This window comes from Filicampus tigris, chromosome 13 (assembly GCF_054856515.1).
Source record: "Filicampus tigris isolate MCC_2025a chromosome 13, RoL_Ftig_1.0, whole genome shotgun sequence".
NCBI lineage: Eukaryota > Metazoa > Chordata > Actinopteri > Syngnathiformes > Syngnathidae > Filicampus > Filicampus tigris.
This window is the reverse complement of record NC_141229.1, coordinates 15,994,593-16,011,055: the sequence shown is the minus strand read 5'-3', so window position 1 is coordinate 16,011,055 and position 16,463 is coordinate 15,994,593. Positions and strand designations below refer to the sequence as shown.

At 41.2% G+C, this 16,463-nt stretch overlaps 1 long non-coding RNA gene across 1 annotated transcript; it reads right to left on the bottom strand.

The window, feature by feature from the left end:
• Positions 1-510: 510 nt before the first annotated feature.
• LOC147137752 (uncharacterized) lies at positions 511-15,168 on the bottom strand. The gene is made up of 2 exons (XR_015089233.1): positions 15,101-15,168; positions 511-690 (listed from the first exon to the last, which is right to left on the bottom strand). It is a non-coding gene; the product is annotated as an uncharacterized LOC147137752 (long non-coding RNA).
• Between the last annotated feature and the right edge of the window lie 1,295 nt (positions 15,169-16,463).

The following is a 16,463-nucleotide window of genomic DNA, read 5'->3' as shown; positions in this document are numbered from 1 at the left end:
TGATCAAGAGCTGCACAGTGTAACATAAAAGATAAGGACCATCCCTTTTCACTGGTTTGTTCTGCACTAGAAGGAACTCTAGGAAACCGCTTATTCTCCCTCTTCAATTCTGAGCTCCATTTTAGCCTGGACTGCAATCTAGCTCAGAACAGGGGTCCACAGCTACACAGCACATCCACCATGCACACTTCAGTAGATGTCTTAATAATACAGACAGGATCTAATTTAGCTGATCCGCTGACGTTGATCCTTTTGGTAAACTCAAATTCCCCCATTCCTAATCTCACTCCCAGTGGCACTGTTGCCAGCAAAACTGTGCAGGCATATTTTTGACAAGAGCAACCGCTTCTTAGCTTAAAGCTTCTTTACATTTATGCTCAATTACATGATGTTAATTGAGAGCACATTTTTGATCAAGAAAGGGAGGCTTTTGAAAACAAGAATTCATTAGATGAGCATTTTAGTTTTAAAATGTCCAGTCATTAGATACATCATTTAATACATCTGCAGTCAAGTCAAAGCAAATTTATTTAGTCCATTTAATAAGATGAAACGCTGCAGGAATTCGCCTTCGGAGAGTTGGGTCCTCCTCAAAAGCCCAGCCCAGTCAGCCAATGCAGAAATCTCCATAGCAGCACCTCCAAGTAGGTGGTCCACCTCAGATCTTGTCCAGATCAGTTGGAGCAGAATCTGTACAGCGACATCCAATTGGGTCATCGTCACCTAGCCACCTCCCCAAATCGGGAAGGAAGGCCGATATCTAGTTAATCCAAATGCAAGACCATACAAATAGGTCTTAAGACGGGTTGTAAACATTTCAACTGAGGTAGCGGCTCGGATTTCCATGGGTATGGTGTTCCACAGCACTGGAGCCCTAATAGAAAATACTCTAGAACCTGCAGACTTCTTTTTGGCTCTCGGAATCAAAGTCAAACTAATCAAAGTCAACGTAAAAATCATATTAATGCCATCCCCTGATCTTAACCCCCAGGAGGGTAAGGAAAAAAAACAAACATCTGGGGAAAAATTAGAACCCTTGAGAAAGGACCACAGGGGGGGATGCCCCTTCGCAATGAATGCCGAGTGGGCAACGTTTAACACATATTATGATGCTATATAATGTTAGTTGAAGTAGTGTGAAAGTCAGTCAAATGAAGCACTGCAGGAAGACAACTTCAGTGAAGTGGGTCCCTGCTCAGTTGGTCAATACAGAAATCCGAAAGAGTTCAGGGATTGAGCATATGTTACCACTAAATCTCTCTTTGGAGGTTGGCTGCTGTTGCGTTAGCACTGAAGTATCTAATAAGTATTTAGGATCATATTTATTAATATTGATTACACTGGAGAAATAATTGGTTTCAGTCAATACAAGAGCTTCTTTGTATTTCAGCAAGTTATCGTACCATGTCTGACGGAAGACCTCGAGTTTAGTCGCACGCCATTTGTGCTCAAGCTTCTAAGTCTTAGAGGTGCTACGGAGGACGGCACGGTGGCCGATTGATTAGCACGTCCACCTCAGAGTGCATGGGTTCAATTTCATCAGTTCAATTCCGGGCCCTGGCCTTCCTTGTGTGGAGTTTTCATTTTCACCCCTTGCCTGTGTGGGTTTTCTCCAGGGTACTCCAATTTCCTCCCATTCCCAAAACATTTTGGTTAGTTGAACTCTCTAAATATTCCTTAGAAGTGATTATAAGTGTGAATGTTTGTTTGTCTATTTGCGTCCATGCGGTGATTGGCTGGCAACCAGTTCAGGGCGTACCCCACCTACTGGCCGAAGTCAGCTGAGGTAGGCTCCAGCAGGCGACCCTCGAGAGGACAAAGCGGTTCGGATAGTGGATGGATGGATGGATGGATGGTGCTACGGAGTTGAGCGTATTTAACGGCACAGCATTGAAATCATTCCTGAGATTATCAATCAGACCACTATAAGAAGGAAGGGAAGGACTTGCCAGAGGTAGTAGCTCAGAGAGCACACTAGCGGTTGACGAACAAATATTGCAGCTGCTATAGCTTTGATTGTGTGAATGTAATGAAGTCCAACACAGGCAACCATAATGCCTGTACAAAAATAATGACAAAAACAAAACAATGACATGGGCAGAGCTGGGCATTTTACAAAAAATTGTGCATCCGTCATCATTTGTCTGCATCGTGGGTACCTTTCCGTCGTCGGTCATTCCCCTTTTTATAGGCTGGTCCGCCTCTAATTTTAGACAGCCAAACTTTCCCCCTAAAAATACCTGAAGTTATGCCCCAAATTGTGACTAATATAACAATTCTAATTTGGTCATCCACAATAAACAGCGTTAGCTTTCTGATGTGTCAAATGAAACGGCATAGTATTTGACATTACATTTGTATAGGATTTGCTTTAGATTTTGAAGAAAGGAAGAAGTAACTTTTGTTTTCAGGAGTCGTCCTATTACAGTATAGTAAAAGGTTAGGTGTCTGTATTTTTATAAGATGGTTGGAAACAGGAAAATGGATGTAGCACGTATTGCTTCTTATAGGTTTCCTATGTGCGTTTGACATACCCGGTACCCTGGACAGACTACGGACGTGTGTGTACAAATACTGATTATCTGCCCTATAATCAGTAGGTCTCTGACAAGAGAAGAGGCGAGTGGCTGGCGGGAGGGACTGAGGGACAGCAGTGATAACAGATTGAGCTACTGATAAACTGTGCTCTAATAGTTCTCACTCTCCCTTTCCCCACTTTTTTTCTCGGCACCTATTTAGTGGACTCTTTCACCTGTGGCGGATTAGAAACCCAGATAAGGAGAGGCGAACACTGGCAGCTCCTCCAAGTAAGTACGAAAGAAGGAAGCAGGGGAAGATAGAGAGAATGAGGAGGAGAGATGGAAGGAGGATGGACGAAAGAGAAGAGTAACAGAGACAGAGGCAGAATAGAATAGATGTTCAAGAACTAGCACTTACCCATAGCAATCCACCGTACACCTCCCTAACCCCAAACAAACACACGTACACAACCTCCCACATCATCTTAGCCGCCTTTATTTTTGCTGCATGGGCTCTTGACTATGAAGCAACTTTCTTTTTTTTTTATTCATGCTGGTACTGGTCTTTGAGCTTGAAGCCGATGATGGGTTCAAGTGGTGTGTCGTAGGAGATGTCAAACATGGCCTAATTCTGTGTGGTTAACGGCTTGGCCCGACACGCACAGGGCAGTGTAAACATGGATTAGGTTGATGTCTCAATCATAGCATGGCAGACTGACAGACAGGCTGCTCTGACACTGACAGCAACTCAGGCTCCCTGATGTTGCGAAGGTGCCCTCACCGACCACAACATGACTATTTTAGGTACATGTACAGATTGCACATGAGAGGATGGGAGGTCTTTATGGCTCTGGTTCTACATGCACATAAATTTGATGAGCACTACAATGTCAGGTTTGGAGCCATCTGTGTGTACCTTGCATTCAGGAAGGTCAAATAGAGTCTGACCTCGAAGGCTAATGCAATTCATTTCCACTCACCGTTTGAACAACATAGACTTACAGTATATAGTTGCTGTCCTGTGAAAAACACTTATGTACAGCTTTTTCTTTTTTTTTTTTTTTTTCATTTTTACATAAATGCGGTTCCCGCATTACAGACATCGCATTAACGTGAACATTTATTTTTAATTTCCAAAATTGGGCATATGTGTTTTTCACAGGACAGCGACGATATGTTGAAGCCTGACAGGCACAGAATGGAAAAGGTATCAAGATGGGGTTTGTCGGAATTAATAAGTTATTCCATCGGGCATTGTTAAGTAATTTCATTTTTAACGTGGCATTTGCTTAGTAAACTTAATTTGATGGTAATCGACAATGAGCAACCAGGCACTTTTCTACATCTAACTAAGTTCCATTTGTGGTTCTGAAGTCATCATTGCACGTTCCCTATTCGCCATTACTGTCCTGCTATTTATCTATGGTGGCATCACAAACAAGCAAGTCAAATATACTTGTATATTTGATTTGACAAATATTTGACTTTGGAGGTCTCACTGCCTGCACAATCAGATGAGATCCAATACACAAAGGTTGAGCAGAAGATTTGGCTTTCACAAGGTGGTAGGTAATGCAGGATATTGGCAAATTGATACTGTGATACTAGTGAGGGGGGTGTTTTAAATTTGTTTAGTTTTTGAGTGGTTTGGATGTGGTTTGGATGTAGTTTGGATGTGATGAGAATGGCAGAATATGACCGGGTTAAAGGGGACTTAAACCCCAAAATGTAATAATATTGTAGAGTAAGAATTGACCAGAATACATACCGTGGGTTTCTGGGTGAAAACATGAACAGCTGCAGACTGGAAGTGACAACGAAGTTATAGTAGCGAGTTGCCTGTTAATACAGTACAGTGGGCCATTGAGCTTTGTCGGTTGACAGATTGCAGACGGCGATGGATTTACTTATTTGATCCTGTGTATACTATGACTGAGATGGAAAATATGCAGAGGTCATCAGCGGAAGCATAGCAAAGAGTAAAAGCATTGACATTAACTAGTTGGTGTGAAAGAGATGCACAAAAAGGGATCCGGATCAGCTGACAACTCCGTAACCGCATGCAGATCATGATATTTATAATCATCCTTTATTATATACAGTAGATCTTGTACATGTATAATTGAATATGTAGGTTGTTGGTGATGAATATTTACTAACTTACCATGACTGTGATGTAATTAAAAGTTGACCGTTTCAGAACAGTGACTGAATAACAATGACACTCATTCAATGACAGGTTGATGTAGCCACAGTAAACTGAGACGCAAATAATTGTGTACTCTATGACGGCAATTCTCTATGAACAATTTGGTAATAGCACGTATGATAATTTGTTCATTTGTGACTGCTGAGTACGAGTGATTAAAACAGTGTCATTATATCCACTGTATTGTAATAATACTCTCTGCGAGAGATAGTTGATGGCCTCAACACAATGCCATATAGTGCTGTAAATGAATAGACTATTCCATTTGCTAAATTGATCCACGGAAAGTAATTTACCCAGTGGTGCTGGCAGTTCAAGCAGCAGAATGCTCTTACTTCTCTTTTGAAACGGGTTCATCTATTGAAAAGACACTGCTGACCTACACCACATTCTTTAGATGTAAGATGTAAATCTTGACTAATAAAGTGCCACTCCATAATACAGTGGGAAAAAAAACTCAATTTTACAGAAAATCTAGATGAAATGATAGAGATATGTTATACTGGTGGCAGTTACACGGAGCTACAGTGCGTCCTAGTTGACAGGTTCTCCACACTCAAGACAACGGCATGCGTCTCAGTGCCCGTGAGCAGCTTCTTTCAGCCTCACGCTCTGGTGTCAAGTGCTGCAAACAATATGCACTCACAGCAAGCACTACTCAACTCAGGAACCGACAAGCTCTATTGACGGTGGCTTTGCTCCAACTGTTTCTGATTGACAAAGGCCCATGTTACTTAACATTGGGGTTAGCTCACTAACCAGCACCTCTGTGTATCTCTTTGCAAAAACAAAGAAACAATCTGTAAATGGCTTCCTTAAATTTCCTCTGCGGGCTGTTGATCAAATAGACAAGTGTGCTGTGTTGTGTGAGAGAGAGCTCAGAGCTGAACTAATCCAGTAAATGCAATAAAAGCCACAATCTGTGAAAATTCCTGCCTGGATATCCAGTCTTAAACCACTGGAGGAAACTAAGAACCACAGAAATCGAATTACTTCAAAGCAGGCATAAAGTGTGAAATCGTTTTTCCGGCAAAAGCTGTGAGGAAAAACGTCTGCTGTTTAAAAAATATGATAAAATAAAAATAAAAAATCTTTCTGTACTCCATATTCTTCTCAAAAACAACACAGGTTGTTAATCGAAGACTGTCTGAATTGAACGTAGATGTGAATGTGAGCGTGAATGGTCATTTGGTGCATCGCCCACTTGAACATATAAACGCCACTCTCCAAATAGACACCTTGCTTTTTCCCCTCTGAAGTGTAGTCACCCGTAATCAACACATATCATAGATGCTATCGATCACATGTTTAGCTAGGCTCAGTTAACTGAAAGCCCATCAGAACTCCTTGTTAGCACTGAGCAGGCCTCTTGTTGAACTTGTTGGCGTAAACAGTCGCTCAGATGAACTAAAGGGTGGATGTCATTTCACTTATTGTAGGGCCTCTTTCAATTGTGCTTTTATTGCTTAGGAATTGCTTTCCTGTCTAAGTGAGATTAAATGGAAATACTTGAAGCGGAAAGATTGCTTGGATTTTAAAAATGCTTAGGAAAGATGCTTCTATGCAACCTTTAACCCATTATCTTGGGGTACTCCTGACCAACCTTCATGAAAGGATGTTACCCTTAAACCTTTACGGCAGCAGTATTCAAAGCAACAGTCCAGTAAACAGTTTTGGATTCTTCGCAATAGAAGCAAAGAAAAGCAAACACTAATGGAGAAGAAGTGATGAATCATGAATAAGTTGCTGTTAGGCTACAAAAGAAGAACTTACGATGCTAACATTAGATCATTTTAATTTCTCATAATTTACACCATTACAAATAAAATGCCAGTTCAATTGGTAAGCTAAAATAAGATTTCTGGGACTGCCCCGTCATACAACCTTTTTGGAAGAACGTTAAAGTAATATTAGAAAAACGTCTTGGATACAAAAAAATCAAACAAATATACTCAATGGAACAATTGACAGCGCAACTGCAGATGACGACTGCTCACTTTGAAAGATGATGGAGACCAGTCTTGGACCTTGTTAGATAAGATATAGAAGCCTTGGGTGTGTATAGGTTGTTGTCTTTTTTTTCTTCCTTGTTATGTATGTACATAATGCCAAGTGTGTGAAGGCCCAATCTCAGGACAATTATTGTTATGATTTTTGCAGTCAGTTAGTTTCAACAATAAAAGTAAAAAAAAATAAAAATAAAATGCCGTCAGTACGACACTGATGTCAGTATTTCCAGCCGACCCATGTGGTCCCAGTCAGTCCCTTGGCGGCGACAGCCAATCGGCGTAGAAAACTGAATTTTCACATCAAGCACAGCCGACATGCAGCCAAATAAAGAAAAATAAATAAATAAGAACAACAGACACACGCGCAGAGTGGTGATTGGTGAAATAAAAACAACATGGGACACATGTCATTGAGGTCTGTGGGACTGAATGGTATACAACACAGTTTTATTTTTTATTTTTTCTATATTTGACTTCGTGTCAGATGCGTGGCACCTGCATGTGACGTCGTATCGGTAAGTCCATTCTCAACGCTTTTTGGAGGCTCATGCTTGCTACACAATCAAAGTCTATAATATCACGAAGTCATTATATCAAATATATTTAACTCAAACCAGGGGCGGAGCCAGAACGTGGCTAATGGGCGGGCCTGGAAAAGTCAGGGTGGGCCTGGATATTTCTCTCACTTCGCACAATCCTCCTGTCCGACACATTGTATATTCAAATAAAATGACAAACCGAATAATATGAAGTTTGGATCTTCCTTAGACAACCACAATTATGCTATTCTTAATATTCAATTAAAGAAAAACACAAATAATTTCATAATCTACTAAAAATGTAAAAGTACATATTTTTTCATGAATCTCACTGGGTGGGCAGTCTCTCAATCTGGGTGGGCCTGTGCATACCCAGGCCCACCCATGGCTCCGCCCCTGACTCAAACTGTTTTTGTATTCTATGTAATACCTAAGCATGTGCTCGTTCCGTCTGTTGACTGCATCCATGTTAATGTACAGAGAGCCACAGTATGTAATTCAATGCTCCGAGGCACTATGAGGGAATTTGGTATTCATATTTATTGATTCAGAGGGCACTCATTAGATAGTTAACAGGTTATTACAAGAAATATTAGCCATTATAATGGAACGCTGTGTTGGAAAGTGAGTCAATCAAATTTCACAAGAGCCAAATGAATGCAACTGTTGATGGGTATTGAAGTCTTTCAATAACTGTATTGCCGTCATCACGCTCATCATACCAGTGCATTACACTGAACAAAAGAGCTGGAGACCAATTATTTAGAGATCCTCACAAACTAGTGAGCTAGTTAAATATTGTCAACTCTAGCCAAATTCTCATTTTGCAGCTATTAATTAAGCCATTTAATCATCCACAACACTAATTGCATAATTAAATCACTGCCTCCTGGGTGCAATAAATAAATAAATAAATAAATACTATTCATCAACAGTGTGGTCTGGTTGATAATGTTAATGAATGTTGAGGAGCATAGTGACTCACAAAACAACATGTTTTTGTTTTTTCATTCAACACAAAAGGCTGGATCAGTCTTGGTGTAATGTTGCTAACACAAGACAAAATGTGATTGTATTTGTTAATGGCCTATACTACAGTGTCTGGGCCTACCTGTACAGTATTAATTTTGCTACGGAAGGCATTGTTAACAGTGGTGGTGTGACGGAGGTTGCCAGTGTCCATTGCATACCAGCATTTGCACCCCCTACCCTGTGGACCTGCATCATAGGTCCAAAATTGGACCTTTTTTAAAAAGTATCTTTTAGGGCCACCATGCATAGCACTAAGTGTTCAGTGATTTGGAAGTGAATCCGAACAAATTTGATTTGTAATGTGTAACAAGCAACATTGCATTCGTTACATGCCACTCTGTCCATCTCCATATGGACCATTGAATCTTTATGACAGCTTAGCTTGCTAAGGTGATGACATTTTTTTAAACGGAATTCAATTTTTGTACACCCAAATTTGAGCCTGCTGACCGAACTTCTCTAAGAAGTCAGAAATTGATCAAGCATAGCATCACTGAAAATCGTAATAATTTGAGTGTGAGTGCAGTACTCAAATTAAATTAAAATAATTTACTGTATTTATCTTGAGTATGCACTGCTCAAACCGACTTAAATTAAATAGCAATTACAGTAACATATTTATTGGAAACTTCCTGTACTGAAATCAGTTGAGATCTGTTGACTTAGCATTTTTAGAACTTAGTATTCAGGAGCTGTGAACATTTGTCTTTATGAAGGATGAGTAAAAAAAGTCAACTTCTACAATAGAACTTACAATGGCCCATTACTTTATTGTAATTCAAACTATTACCTAACAGTAATAACTTCACAAAACACATTCAATAGATTACCTCAGTGGAATGAACATGTATTTGAAAAATCTGAACCATATATTTAACAGAGATAATGAAGCATCAAATAATCTACAGTTGTATACGCTCGAGTGCAGCTGCGCAATCTACGAATATAGAGCCCCATGTGTGATGGCATTGTTGGGTCTCCTGTACAAGACTCAGTGAATCCCTCCAAGCGTTTAAATTCCTGAGGAGGCTCCATAGGAAATTAGCAGGTAATGGCCACACTTAGCTTGAAGAAAGGTCCATTACAGCTTTCTATCGACTGTACTTGGCTTTCATTTCAGAGCTAAGTGATGCATATGAAGGTGAGAGTTCACTAGCCATTGAAGTATTTGCCTTCAACTGACTCTGGCACTCTTGCTTTAAATCGAGCAGAATGACAAGTATGAATGATCAGTCTGGATAAGACTTCTCCCAAGCGGCAATGTGATGCTCTGGAACCACACCTCCCCCAAGAATAGAATCTGAAGAAATGTACTGAGAAAATAACATTTACATCGATCTTTTTAATTTGCAATTTGCCGGCTTTTTCAGCTGCTATCTGATTTTGGTTTGTTCACACCGCACTGTATTATTTTGATGCAAATTTTCTCCCAGCTCATCGCTCAATGGTTCTAATTTCACATTTGTTTCGCAGCCTTAGAGAAAATAGCAAGGGAGAAATGGGTAACTCTAATCAGTGTAAAATAGAATGTGGAATATTCTATGATTGGCAATCCACAGAGGCTGTGGAAGAGTTGTGGGTGCAGCATGTAATAGCCCATTTGTCTTTATGAGACAAAGAGACCACACCCAAATGACAGAGAAGGCTTTATTTTTAAGAACTAAAGGTTTTGAGGTGAATTGTCTATTTTTGGTCCTGTAGCAAATGACTTCCTGATTTATTCAAATACGCTGCCGTGAACAGCCAAAACGGCAAATATAAGGCCCCAAGGGTATTCATCTCATGTAATATATGCACAGGCTAATTTATTACACCAGGACTAATTTCCATTGCTTGTGCTTGGAGTTGACTTATTCATTATGAGATGTTTTTTCCCTTGTAACCGTTTTTCCTTTTCCTGCTTTATAATTGCACATCTACATTCAGGGGCAGCTTCTTTGCAAATAAGATGAGCCCCTGCCATTTAGCATTCAGAGCCTCCATGCCCAGGTGAGCCCACAGCCCACACAGGGCACAAGGCACAAGCGACACTCCTTCCCCCACCCAAAAATAACCACCCACCCTCCCAATCATCAGTGCTTGGATCGCTGATGGGTTCTGCCCCCAGAAGCGCCGTGGCCACCTCAGAAATATCACATAGCCTTGTATGTGATTAGGCTGGGGACTCTAATTAGGAAAAGTTAACTGTTAGATGAAAGCTGTCACATCTGTGATACATACTGCTGGTTCAGTGGATGATTCCCTAGGGGGTCTGCATCAAAAGACCCTTCCCTGCTGAGCAGGCCCTCTCTAGCATGTTCTCATGTGCCAAATCAGCCCCTCTGAGTGGCAGCGCATATGAGGGGTTGGAAAAACAGAGGCGCAGACACAAATTAACTGCAAAGGAGGGAAGAAGAGGAGGATGGAGAAATGGATGTAAAAGAGAAGAGGGCGATAGAAGAAAGGGAAACATTGCAGATCCGCTCTGCCGCTTTTTTTTTGTAGGTCTTGTTAAATGGAGAACAGGGCACAGACACAAAGGGATGTGAGGGAAAACAATGTCGCTTAACAAGACATCATTGGCTCATCATTAGCAATTTGTTGTGGGCATAATTTTCCCTATGCCCCTGGCATAATAGGTGCCCGGGGACATGGCTGGTGATTTTTGTGCCCTCATTTGGCTATTTATTTACTTGGCTCATGTCACAAACGAGATCTGGCCACCTCAAGCGTGAGCTGAGATAACACTGTTATGGCTCCACATCAGAGCCCTGTTAAGCTGGAGCTTCTTTAATTGACTCCCTAGCTCAATGCCAGACCACACGGTGTAGATACATCCCACCCAACCAATAAAGTCCTCTTACCAACAAGGTGTGCCATAGCCCAGGGTGGTGGTTTACAAAAAAATAAATATATATATATATATATATATATATATATATATATATATATATATATACATCCATCCATTATCGATACCGCTTATCCTCACAAGGGTCGCGTAGCGTGCTGGAGCCTATCCCAGCTGTCTTCGGGCAGTAGACGGGGGACACCCTGAATTGGTTGCCAGCCAATCGCAGGGCACACAGAGACAAACATCCGCACTCACAATCACACCTAGGGGCAATTTAGAGAGTCAACTTACCATGCATGTTTTTGGAATGTGTGAGGAAACCGGAGTACCCGGAGAAAACCCACACAGGCACGGGGAGAACATGCAAACTCCACACAGGGAGGCCGGAGCTGTGATCGAACGCAACGCGGCCCGGTCCAAAGCGTCCCGGCCCATTGGTTGGGGACTCCTAATTTAGAGGGTTTGATGCACGATGTTGTCACATTCATGAATGAAACATGATGATATCCAACACACACCGGCGGAGCTCAAAATCTGTCTACCTGCACAAAAAATAGCGTTGCACCACTTGCGCCACAACTTAGACCTACTCCGATTTGGTCTAGTCTGCTTTCAGTCACAAAATGGTCAGGTGCGCCAGGGTTTATGCCCTCAGTGCACCAGAAAGTCCAGCATAGCACACAAGCACAAATTCACACACGACCTGCCGCTTGCCACAACTAATGCAAAGTCAACAAAGAGTAGCTTACGATTTAGCCAGTTAATAGCTAGCAAATTCTACTCAATCATTTGCTGACTCTGATGTCCCTCCAAAGGCCAGGCCCTTCCTTTTAAAATCACACACATTCAGTCATAGATAGTCACAGATATTACAGTACGGCAGAATGAGAGAACCCAAAGTGGACAAGAATAATGCCTGAACCTCTCATGAATATTTGTTGGTATTATATGCATGAAACTTTAAGACATATACAAATAATATGTGGTTAAAACATCGGATGGTCTGCAACGTAACCCCCACGACAAATGAAGGATTACTGGGATTCTGGGAGAGCGCATGTTTAGAGCTTAGTTTAGTGATATAGTGGTAGCCTGACTATATTGAACATGCAAACTGACACAAAGAACAAGAAACAAAAACATACTGTAAATCCACACTCTGTAAAATTCTTGATATTTTTTTTAAAATGGCATGACAATATGTTCGTTATATGCCATTACATTCCTGCACATTACCAGCTTGTCCGTGTCAAAACACAGGAGTACCGTGGGAAACCACCATGTTGGATACATCAGTGGGAACTAGTCACACTAACAAACAACCAAGACGGAGGGTATCTGTAATTAGCCCCAGGCATATTGCTAGTGGTCATGGTATACTGGCATATTTTTATTCAACAGTAAGACAGAGGCAGGGCCCGGCAGAATGAAGGCACAGCGACAGGGTAGGCTAATATTAGCTAAGTGTTTTGTTTTTTTCTTTTTGCTTCGCGGATGAGAATTTTTCTGTACTTGAGTAATACAGCAGCTGCAAATTTCTGCAACAGCAATAAATATGGTGAAACATCTTGAAGCGTATCACTCCCGTTAATGACAACAACGGGGAGGCTGTGTAAAGGCTTATAATGAATTGTCGGCACTTCCCCTTTACTCATCTCCACAGATGGTAGAGCCAGCAAACACACTGTTGTTTCGTCAGCCCTGCTTTCTGTGGCCCTTTTGTAACATAGACACCCAACACATGCGCTAGGATAGACGGGAGGCCAGATGGATGAATGATGTTGAAGTCACTATTTGGAAAAATAAAATGGCGGGGTTTTTTTCTGAAATGGAAAGAAATTCATGATGCCAGCTTCGCTCAGTGCCGACGTAAGGACTCCCCGACTTCCTGTATCTTGCCCTTTTCCCCCCACCCGTCATGCTTTTTCAATGACAACATTCATCAGTGTAACTGTAGTGCAATTGTTTCCAATTTTGAGGAAATAAAAATCAAGTATTTGACCTTTGTATCTTACAAGTGGCTTTGTGTTATGCTGTGGTGGCCCTCAGACTTGCGGTGGCGCACGGTCATCTTTTCATGCCTCCCTTTATTTTCCCCAGAATTTCATAAGCCGTCATTTCAAGACCAAACAGCTTTAATGTATTCTGTCCGGCATTGCTGGAATTTGCATGAATTTCAGAAGCTTAAAGCCAGTCTGTCTGTTGCATGAAGCGTGCTAAATGTACAGGCATGAGCACAGCAGCCCCACATCTGCTACTTTGACATAAAAACTGAGCTTTGCCGAGGCCAAATGAGAAGATAATGAAATCAATTTCCACATTGTGTTTCACACCCTTTCATCAGGACTGGCCCTTGTGGCTTGAACGCTTGTGATTTCAAAAGCACTTAACATACACCAGCGCCTTTGTTCAAGAAGCAAACTGCTTCTGAGGGGGACATCAATGCAAATAAAGCAACTAGCAGAGCGAAGAAAAACTTGAGTTGAAGAACAACCAAATTACCCGCAATTAATGGGTCTTCATTACATTTCCTCTGTCTCACCCGCACTCTCTCCCCAGCATAGCAGAGATTCTCCGTGCTAATGATTTTGCGAGTATTAAAGAGGCACCCACTGCTTTCACTTTAGATATGAAACAAGAAAACAGATTATTGTCGAGATTGCCCACTGTGAACACCAAATGATACTTAAAAATAATGATGTTCTTAACCATACTCATTAATAGCACAGTGTGGAGAAGAACAATACTCTCCTCCAGGACAGCGAAACAGATTGCAAATTAGTGCACAAAGCAGAGAGGCAATCAGTTTGGAAGCGCATAATGAATGAAAATAAAGCTGCCGGTGTGGTGACATTCAGTTGGCACACAAGGATTTGAGAACACTATCGGCGGTTCATTGAATATTTGACACTGGTGCTCGCTTGCAAAAACTTTTAGATTAAAAAAAACAAAGCAAATGTTGGTTATTTGCTTGAGATGTGTGAAGTCAACACACATCAAATCATAATAATCACTTGTTATCCCACACTTTTCCTCACTTCAAAATCTTCTTTTTATGCACAGTATGTTAATATATATCTGTTTAGTTTTTCCTGTTGAAATAATTGGCACCATATGGTAGGACAAGGGAGTAGCTGTTGCTGGCACAATTTTGTATACAGAATGGAACAACAACCTGCTTTTTATGTGTCAAACCTGCAAGTTGAGGCTTCACATCTTGACAGGAATTCAAATCCAACGAGAAGCCAATGAATATGTGAAGCCTAATTTCAGAGGCACAGGAGAACGACTCAAACATGGGCCCGTATAAAGAACGTCAAGAAAATTGAGTGATCCATAACTCAAGTCTTGTCATTGCTTTCTTTCCTGAATAGAACGACTAGAGGCACAGTGGGATTGTTCAGTTGTTGCCAAGCCCAAATGATTCTTTGTCCAGCCAGGCATAAATAGAATTGTGTTGATTGTTCTGTCAAAGCTAATCCGACATCTTGGGGAAGCAGTCATTTATCTAATGACAGAGTCTCTATGACAACAATCGATTGTCCTCAAGCATGTGGTGTGCGTGCGCATGTCGTAGTGAGGAAGCATGTGTTTACACAAGAATGTGAGGATCTTCATGCATACGAGGGATGCTAGAAATGTTCAAGGACTGGTGTCACAAAAGTTGTACTTTAAACCCTAACTACAAGTTTTGAGCTTTAACTGGGCCTGGCGCTCAACCACAATGTCAAAAAGGAACTGTTGTGGCATTTGCGTCATTCAGCGGGCGGAAAGAGGTGAGAGTTGACTCTTAATGACCAATTACCAGTAATTGATTAATCAAGCATTATGCTTTCTACTAATATTAAGTTGTGGGTTTTTTTCATGGACACCAAAAATTTCAAGTTTAAAATATGATTTTATATCTCCGCTCGAGAATGTCCCAAAAGCAAGCTTATAAGAAAAGCTTGGCTGTTTACCTGGAAAGAGGCAGATAAATGTCACTGGTGTTCTGAAGGGTTGTCCTTCCGACATCTCTGTTTGGAAAGAATTGCATTAGATAAAATCTTTTGCGTTACAGTGCCCTCATTGACTTTATTGCGTGTCCCAAGAGAACATTAAAGACAGTCAATGGGGAAGCACACTTTGTTTATGATGATATACGTTCCCTATAATGGATGCAATGGATTATAATGAGTTGAAGGACATTGTTCAGTACTGAATGACCCAGTTATACAAGGTAATAGCTCAGAGCAGAGAAATTAAAAGCCCGCCAGTGCGTTTAACATCCCATCACTAAGGAGCATTGAGTGTAGTAACCATTTGCATACTGTTGCCATTTCTGCATGAAATGAGAAAACTACGAAACACTCACTATCCGCTTTAGTGGAGACCTTGACAGAATATTTCAAATGATTAAAGTAGGAGGGATAAAGAAAAAAAAAAAAAAAACCTGACAATTATGATCCACAACATTAAAATGGCCCCTATTGTCATTATGGCCAGAAAGATTATAAATTCATCTCATCATACGTAAGGTACGGCATGTGCCTGAATAGGCTGATGCCAAGCAGCAAGTCAAAAAGATTAGCAGGGCACTGATATCATTATTTCCACCTATCAGGGATTCAGCAGGGTGGCAATTGTAATTTCTAGGCTTATTAGTCCACACTCGGTGGAGAGAAAGCCCAGCGATAAAGCTGACTGTGACGGCCAAGCGTTCCAGCCGAAAGTGCTGTCGTTGTGTCACTGACCAAATGCCAGTGCGTCTGCATCCCCGTAATCCTGCCTAATGGAGGTTAACACAAAATACAATGAGGTCCTCATCAATCATCACAACAGTCTATTTGCATTTTTAAGTTAAAAGACTTCTGACAAAGGATATAAAAGGAACTAGCAGTTGGTGTGGAAATGAAAAGAGAAGAGGGGAAGGATGCATTAGCGCTGATGAGAGTGGCAAGTACACAAATGCGCATCGAGTGTGTTTTAAAATTGTGTGGAGAAGTGCAGCAGCAATCTTGAGGGTGGCAGGCAAGCAGATCCTCTTGGCAATTTGAAGACATCTGCCTCTCCTGTTTGGGCAGCCTGTGCCAGCACAGGCCCCAGAAGAGAGTGCTGCTCCTAAAGCCCAGAAGTGTTTGTCAAGCCTAATAAATATTGCACAGCGCTTCCTCTTAATCTCATTAATGTTTGTGCATGTCTGTTGGTGACTGCAGATGTAAACAAGGGATGAACATTAAATCCTTGGAAAAAAAAAAAGAATCATCAATTTGACAGGTCCCCTCCCTTGATATATAACTGTCCTCCTTTAACCTAACAAAGCACAGTGAGATTTAGAGAAGG